Source organism: Globicephala melas, chromosome 1 (assembly GCF_963455315.2).
Source record: "Globicephala melas chromosome 1, mGloMel1.2, whole genome shotgun sequence".
NCBI lineage: Eukaryota > Metazoa > Chordata > Mammalia > Artiodactyla > Delphinidae > Globicephala > Globicephala melas.
In genome coordinates, this window is record NC_083314.1 from 71,239,055 (window position 1) to 71,245,054 (window position 6,000).

Below are 6,000 nucleotides of genomic sequence, written 5' to 3' on the forward strand. Positions count from 1 at the left end.
GAGCCACAACTACTGGGCCTGCGTTCTAGAGCCCCCAAGCCACAACTACTGAAGCCCGCGTGCCTAGAGCCTGTGCTCCGCAACAAGAGAAGCCACTGAGGTGAGAAGCCCATAAACCACAATGAAGAGTAGCCTCTGCTCGACGCAACTGAAGAAAGCCCACGTGCAGCAACAAAGACCCAACGCAACCAAAGTAAATAAATAAATAAATAAATAAATTTATTTAAAGAATGAAAAGAAGTGGAGACAGCCTAAGAGATCTCTGGGACAACATTAAACACACCAACATTCTCATTATAGGGGTCCCAGAAGGAGAGGAGAGAGAGAAAGGACCAGAGAAAATATTTGAAGAGATTATAGTTGAAAACTTCCCTAACATGGGAAAGGAAATAGCCACCCAAGTCCAGGAAGCGCAGAGAGTCCCAGGCAGGATAAACCCAAGGAGAAACATGCTGAGACACATAGTAATCAAGTTGACAAAAATTAAAGACAAAGAAAAATTATTAAAAGCAACAAGGAAAAAACGACAAATAACATACAAGGGAACTTCCGTAAGGTTAACAGCTGATTTCTCAGTAGAAACTCTGCAAGCCAGAAAGGAGTGGCACGATATATTTAAAGTGATGAAAGGAAAGAACCTACAACCAAGATTACTCTAGCCGGCAAGGATCTCATTCCGAGTCGATAGAGAAATCAAAAGCTTTACAAACAAGCAAAAGCTCAGAGAATTCAGCACCACCAAACCAGCTCTACAAAAAATGCTAAAGGAACTTCCCTAAGAGGGAAAAACGAGAAGAAAAGGACCTACAAAAACAAATGCAAAACAATTAAGAAAATGGTAATAGGAACATACATATTGATAATACCTTAAATGTGAATGGATTAAATGCTCCAGCCAAAAGACACAGGCTCACTGAATGTATACAAAAACAAGACCCATATATATGCTGTCTACAAGAGACCCACTTCAGACCTAGGGACACATACAGACTGAAAGTGAGGGGATGGAAAAAGATATTCCATGCAAATGGAAATCAAAAGAAAGCTGGAGTAGCAATACTCATAGCAGATAAAATGGACTTTAAAATAAAGAATGTTACAAGAGACAAGGAAGGACACTACATAATGATCAAGGGATCAATCCAAGAAGAAGATATAACAATTATAAATATATATGCACCCAACATAAGAACACCTCAATACATAAGGCAAATGCTAACAGCTATAAAAGAGGAAATCAACAGTAACACAATAATAGTGCGAGACTTTAACACCTCACTTACACCAATGGACAGATCATCCAGAAAGAAAATTAATAAGGGAACACAAGCTTTAAATGACACAACAGACCAGATAGATTTAATTGATATTTATAGGACATTTCATCTGAAAACTGCAGATTACACTTTCTTCTCAAATGCACACGGAACACTCTCCTGGATAGATCAAATCTTGGGTCACAGATTAAGCCTTGGTAAATTTAAGAAAATTGAAATCATATCAAGCATCTTTTCCGACTCAATGCCATGACATTAGAAATAAATTACAGGGGAAAAAAACGTAAAAAACACAAACACATGGAGGCTAAAGAATATGTTACTAACTAACCAAGAGATCATTGAAGAAATCAAAGATGAAATCAAAAAATACCTAGAGATAAATGACAATGAAAACATGACGATCCAAAACCTATGGGAAGCAGCAAAAGCAGTTCTAAGAGGGACGTTTATAGCAGTATGAGCCTACCTCAAGACACATCTCAAATAAACAATCTAACCTTAAACCTAAAGGAACTAGAGAAAGAAGAGCAAATAAAACCATAATTAGTAGAAGGAAAGATATCATAAAGATCAGTGCAGAAATAAATGAAACAGGAACAAAGAAAACAATAGCAAAGATCAATAAAACTAAAAGCTGGTTCTTTGAGAAGATAAACAAAATTGATAAACCTTTAGCCAGACTCATCAGGAAAAAGGGAGAGGACTCAAATCAATAAAATTAGAAGTGAAAAAGGAGAAGTTACAATGGACACTGCAGAAATACAAAGCATCCTAAGAGACTACTACCATCAAATCTATGCCAATAAAATGGACAACCTGGAAGAAATGGACAATTCTTAGAAAGGTATAATCTTCCAAGACTGAACCAGGAAGAAATAGAAAATATGAACAGACCAATCACAAGTAATGAAGTTGAAACTGTGATAAAAAATCTTCCAACAAACAAAAATCCAGAAGCAGATGGCTTCACAGGTGAATCCTATCAAACATTTAGAGAAGAGCTAACACCCATCCTTCTCAAACTCTTCCAAAAAATTGCAGAGGAAGGAACACTCCCAAACTCATCTACAAGGCTATCACCCTGATACCAAAACCAGACAAAGATACAAAAAAAGAAAATTACAGACCCATATCACTGATGAATATAGATGCAAAAATCCTCAACAAAATACTAGCAAACAGAATCCAGCAACACGTTAAAAGGATCACACACCACGATCAAGTGGGATTTATCCCAGGGATGCAAGGATTCTTCAATATACACAAATCAATCAATGTGATACACCATATTAACAAATTGAAGAATAAAAACCATATGATCATCTCAATAGATGCAGAAAAAGCTTTTGACAAAATTCAGTACCCATTTATGATAAAAACTCTCCAGAAAGTGGGCATAGAGGAAACCTACCTCAACATAATAAAGGCCATATATGACAAACCCACAGCAAACATCACTCTCAAGGGTGAAAACTGAAAGCATTTCCTCTAAGATCAGGAACAAGACAAGGATGTCCACTCTCACCACTATTATTCAACGTAGTTTTGCAAGTCCTAGCCACGGCAGTCAGAGAAGAAAAAGAAAAAAAAGGAATCCAAATTGTAAAAGAAGAAGTAAAACTGTCACTCTTTGCAGGTGACATGATACTATATATAGATAATCCTAAAGATGCCACCAGAAAACTACTAGAGCTAATTAATGAATCTGGTAAAGTTGCAGGATACAAGATTAATGAACAGAAATCTCTTGCATTCCTATACACTAACAACAAAAGATCAGAAAGAGAAATCAAGGAAACAATCCCATTCACCACTGTAAAAAAAAAAAAAAGAATAAAATACCTAGGAATAAACCTACCTAAGGAGGTAAAAGACCTGTACTCAGAAAACTATGACACTAATGAAAGAAATCAAAGATGACACAAACTGATGGAAAGATATACCACGTTCTTGGATTAGAAGAATCAATATTGTGAAAATGACTATTCTACCCAAAGCAATCTACAGATTCAATGCAATCCCTATCAAATTACCAACGGCATTTTTTACAGAGCTAGAACAAAAAGTCTTAAAATTTGTACGGAGACAAAAAAGACCCCGAATAACCAAAGCAATCTTGAGGGGAAAAAAAATGGAGCTGGAGAAATCAGACTCCCTGACTTCAGACTATACTACAATGCTACAGTAATCAAGACAATATGGTACTGGCACAAAAACAGAAATATAGATCAATGGAACAGGATAGAAAGCCCAGAGATAAACCCACGCACTTATGGTCAACTACGCTATGACAAAGGAGGCAAGGATATACAATCGAGAAAAGACAGTCTCTTCAATAAGTGGTGCTGGGAACACTGGACAGCTACATGTAAAAAATGAAATTGGAACATTCCCCAACACCATACACAAAAATAAACTCAAAATGGATTAAAGACCTAAATGTAAGACTGGACACTACTAAACTCTTAGAGGAAAACATAGGAAGAACACTCTTTGACATAAATCACAGCAAGATCTTTTTTGACCAGTCTCCTAGAGTAAAAACAAAAATAAACAAATGAAAAAATAAACAAGTGGGACCTAATGAAACTTAAAAGCTTTTGCACAGCAAAGGAAACTATAAACAAGATGAAAAGACAACCCTCAGAATGGGAGAAAATCTCCAAAATATATAAACAGCTCATGCAGCTCAATATTAAAAAACAAACAACCCAATCAAAAAATGGGCAGAAGACCTAAATAGACATTTGTCCAAAGAAGACATACAGATGGCCAAGAGGCACATGAAAAGCTGCTCAATTATTAGAGAAATGCAAATCAAATTACAATGAGGTATCACCTCACACCAGTTAGAATGGGCATCATCAGAAAATCTACAAATAACAAATGCTGGAGAGGGTGTGGAGAAAAGGGAACCCTCTTGCATTGTTGGTGGGAATGTAAATTGATACAGCCACTATGGAGAACAGTATGGAGGTTCCTTACAAAACTAGAAATAGAATTACCATATGACCCAGCAAACCCACTACTGGGCATATACCCAGAGAAAACCGTAATTCAAAAAGACACATGCACCCCAATGTTCATTGCAGCACTATTTACAATAGCCAGATCATGGAAGCAACCTAAATGCCCATTGACAGACGAATGGATAAAGAAGATGTGGTACATATATAGAATGGAATATTACTCAGCAATAAAAAGGAATGGAATTGAGTCATTTGTAGAGACGTGGATGGACCTACAGACTGTTATACAGAGTGAAGTAAGTCAGAAAGAGAAAAACAAATATCGTATATTAACGCATATGTGTGGAATCTAGAAATATGGTACAGATGAACCAGTTTGCAAGGCAGAAATAAAGACACATGTAGAGAACAAATGTATGGACACCGAGCGGGGGCAGGGAGCGGTGTGTGTGTGATGAATTGGGAGATTGGCATTGACATATATACTAATGTGTATAAAATAGATAATAAGAACCTGCTGTAAATAAAATAAAATTCAAAAAAAAAAAGTTCAGGTGATAACTTGGGCTTGAGACTGGCATATGAAGAGGGTGAGGGCACTCTTGTACGACTGAGCCTTTAATCTAATCTCCAAGTAGATAGTGTCAGAATTCAGTTAAACTGTGGAACACCTAGGTGGTGTCAGAGACAGAGAATTGCTTGGTGTGGGGCAAAAACCTCCACACACTTGGTGACCAGAAGTGAAGTGCTGGTGTGAGTAGTAAAGGGAAGAAAGACGTAGGAAGGAGAAAACAGTTTTTCCATCACAATTTCTTTCTAAAGTACGTACTGGGCAAACTTAAGGTGTATATTTGTTTCACATATGAGCTGGTTTTCCTTATCTTGGCCGAGTCTGTCACCTAAGTCTCTTCCTACCTGTACTTACCGCACCATTTTTCTCCAGTCTCGGAACAGGGGACACGCACTAAGTGCCAGAGGGTGACCTTACCCCAGGGTGCTCCGGCTCCCCGCCAAGCGTTCCTCCGGGACCTGCAGGATCCGGAAAACTGCACGACGAGCCTTTGAGGAAGTCTGGAGCTTTGGCCCACAGACTCAGGCTTTCAACAGCAACGACACTGGCTGGAGCTCCACTTGTGCTGGAAGCTTCCTGATGAGGCACCATCGAGCTCACCTGGTGCTGTAACCATGATACCGGGCGCGCCTCCGGGCCTTGCCTGCCACTTTCCAGGCCTCTGGGTGAGCCTAGGCTGTGGTCGACCCGCCCCAGCGCTTTTCTCACCGGCGGGGACACAGTGACGAGCTGCTACATTTCAAGACTAGTTTTTGAAGGAGCAGCTATCGGCTGTTTCCGTAGTGTAGTGGTTATCACGTTCGCCTCACACGCGAAAGGTCCCCGGTTCGAAACCGGGCGGAAACAAGGCGTGTACTCTTTTTTTTTTTTTTCGCTGGTTGAGCACTGACCCCCGCGGCGGTCCTCCAGTTTTTCTCTTATCTTTTCTGACACCAGAAACGTAAAGCACTTTTGGTCACTCGAATGAAGTCATCGGCTCCGATCCGGATCCCCAGAACCAAGTTCTGGTTCAGGGCGGTGCCCTGAAACTCAGGCTGGTCCCTTATTCAAACTCTGCTCAGGCTCCTTCTTCTTCAGCTGGGTCTGCAGGGGGCTGTCTCCTCCAGAGAATTTGCAAACCTGTTATCAAGACCCAGCTGTGTGCCTAGCATTATCTCGCTTTAAGCTGAAGGGCGGGTAT

The 6,000-nt window shown here is 39.6% G+C and overlaps 1 non-coding gene across 1 annotated transcript; it reads left to right on the plus strand.

Annotated features, from left to right (window-relative positions):
• The first annotated feature begins 5,593 nt into the window (after positions 1-5,593).
• TRNAV-CAC (transfer RNA valine (anticodon CAC)) lies at positions 5,594-5,666 on the plus strand. Its single transcript has one exon. It is a non-coding gene; the product is annotated as a tRNA-Val (tRNA).
• Positions 5,667-6,000: the final 334 nt, after the last annotated feature.